At 29.9% G+C, this 2,500-nt stretch overlaps 1 protein-coding gene across 3 annotated transcripts in view; it reads left to right on the plus strand.

Annotated features, from left to right (window-relative positions):
• The window catches only part of LOC143027616 (uncharacterized), a 346,945-nt gene that overhangs the window by 162,242 nt on the left and 182,203 nt on the right, over nucleotides 1–2,500 (plus strand). Inside the window, exon 2 of one of the 3 annotated variants that reach the window (XM_076188978.1) lies at nucleotides 2,097–2,134. The exons of the other annotated variants lie outside the window; for them this stretch is intronic. The gene's annotated coding sequence lies outside the window, so the exon portion shown is untranslated. The remainder of the gene's footprint in view (nucleotides 1–2,096; nucleotides 2,135–2,500) is intronic. 3 annotated transcript variants of the gene reach the window in all.

Raw genomic sequence — 2,500 nt, forward strand, 5'->3', positions numbered from 1 at the left:
TATATATTCATGTGTATATATATATACATATTATATATATATACATATTATATATACATATATGTACATATAGATATACATATATATATATATACATATATAATATATATACATATACATATGTATATATGTACATATATATATATACATACATATACATATGTATATATATACATATATATACATACATATACATATATATACATATATATATACATATTATATATATATATATATATATATATATATATATACATAATATATAACATATATATATATACATAATATATATACATATATATATATATATATATATACATAATATATATACATATATATATAACATAATATATATACATATATATATATATATATATATATATACATATATATATATATATATATATATATATATATATATATATATGTATGTATATACACACACATACAAATTGTATAACTATTTCATCCAGACGGTCGCCTTAGTTAAATTGAATTATCGGGCGCTACCTAGAATATAGCAAGTCATCCCAAATATATATTTCCATGGAAGTCCATGCGCGGGGATGCTGGTTAGTAAATCGAGCGGAAATTCGGGAGGACTTTGTTGGTGGAAGGAAGAACCTGAAGAAGGAGATGAAGGACAATAACAGGAATCAGCAGAGTGGAAGACGGCCATCTCCCGAGGCTGTCATGGTTCTCCGAGCTCTATATATCTCTCTCGCCCACTTAACACGTGGTCTTCTGTCGGTGAATTTTTTGTACGTGAGAGTGTCAAAGTTTAGTGTAAATATACTATAATATTCTATAGATGAAGAAGGGTAGGATAATATATAGACATGAAGAACATTGATTCTTTGAACTCTGTATATCTCTCGCCCACTTAACACGTTCTCTTCTGTCGGTGAATTTTTTGTACGTGAGACTGTCAAAGTTTAGTGTAAATATACTATAATATTCTATAGACGAAGAAGGGTAGGATAATATATAGACATGAAGAACATTGATTCTTTGAACTCTGTATATCTCTCGCCCACTTAACACGTTCTCTTCTGTCGGTGAATTTTTTGTACGTGAGAGTGTCAAAGTTTAGTGTAAATATACTATAATGTTCTATAGACGAAGAAGGGTAAGATAATATATAGACATAAAGAACATGTATTTACCAATGGTTTTCCAAACTCTATATACTCGCTCACTTTACAAATGCTGTTCTGTCGGTGAATTTTTTGTGTGTGAGAGTGTCAAAGTTTAGTGTAAATATACTATAATATTCTATAGACGAAGAAGGGCAGGATGATATATAGACATGAAGAACATTGATTCTTCGAACTCTATATATCTCTCTCGCCCACTTAACACGTGCTCTTCTGTCGGTGAATTTTTTGTACGTGAGACTGTCAAAGTTTAGTGTAAAGATACTATAATATTCTATAGACGAAGAAGGGCAAGATAATATATAGACATGAAGAACATGTATTTACCAATGGTTTTCCAAACTCTATATACTCGCTCACTTTACAAATGCTCTTCTGTTGGTGAATTTTTTGTGTGTGAGACTGTCAAAGTTTAGTGTAAATATACTATAATATTCTAAAGGCGAAGAAAGGCAGGATAATATATAGACATGAAGAACATGTACTTACCATTGGTTTTCCAAGCCCTGGATACCTCTCTTGCTCACTTAACACGTGCTGTTTTTTTTTTTGTGAGACTGTCGAAGTTGAATATAAAGATACTATGATGACGAAGAAAAGCAAGCTAAAATATAAACATGATGAACATGTATTTACTATTGGTTTTTAGGTATTTCCCGACAACCGATCAAACCTATTTGACAATAATAAAATCAAGAGTAGTACAAAGGATTTCCAAAGTTAGCTCTCAACTCTTGGATACTGTGTACAAAAACCTTTACAACTATCAGTATATCTAATATTTTTTAGCCTTATATCTTTATATTAAAAATTACTTATTAACATTCCTTTGCCCGTTGTAACTACAGCTTAAATCGCAAAATTTCTTTTCATGATATTTTTTTCCTTAAAACATTTTTACTTTGCGATGATATCACCTCTCTCCCTTCTTCCTTCCAGCGTTGGTCGTCCTAGAGTCTTCAACCTTACAGCATAAGGTAAAACTTAGGGTGTAGATGAGGTGACCAACTTGAGATTTTTTTTTTTTTTTTGAGGGGGGGGGCTATTTTTCAGTTTAGCTTTATATGTTTTTGTATAGAGGTTTCCAATATACGCTAACGCTCCCTGTGGAGCATATAATAATTTTACAAACACGGGAATCATGTTAAGGATAACAAACTCAGTTTACAAAGCATTAGTTAACAAAAGAAATGAAATATTTGATTAAGAAGGAAATCACTATTCCAAAGGAGGAAGAGGGAATAGCATATAATAATATCATAACACGGGAATCATGTTTAATGATAACAAAACTGTTTACAAAAAACTAGTAAACAAAAAAAAATGGATTGATTAAGAAGAAA

The sequence above is a fragment of the Oratosquilla oratoria genome, chromosome 8 (genome assembly GCF_046742065.1).
Source record: "Oratosquilla oratoria isolate Oo_2021 chromosome 8, ASM4674206v1, whole genome shotgun sequence".
NCBI classification, from domain to species: domain Eukaryota; kingdom Metazoa; phylum Arthropoda; class Malacostraca; order Stomatopoda; family Squillidae; genus Oratosquilla; species Oratosquilla oratoria.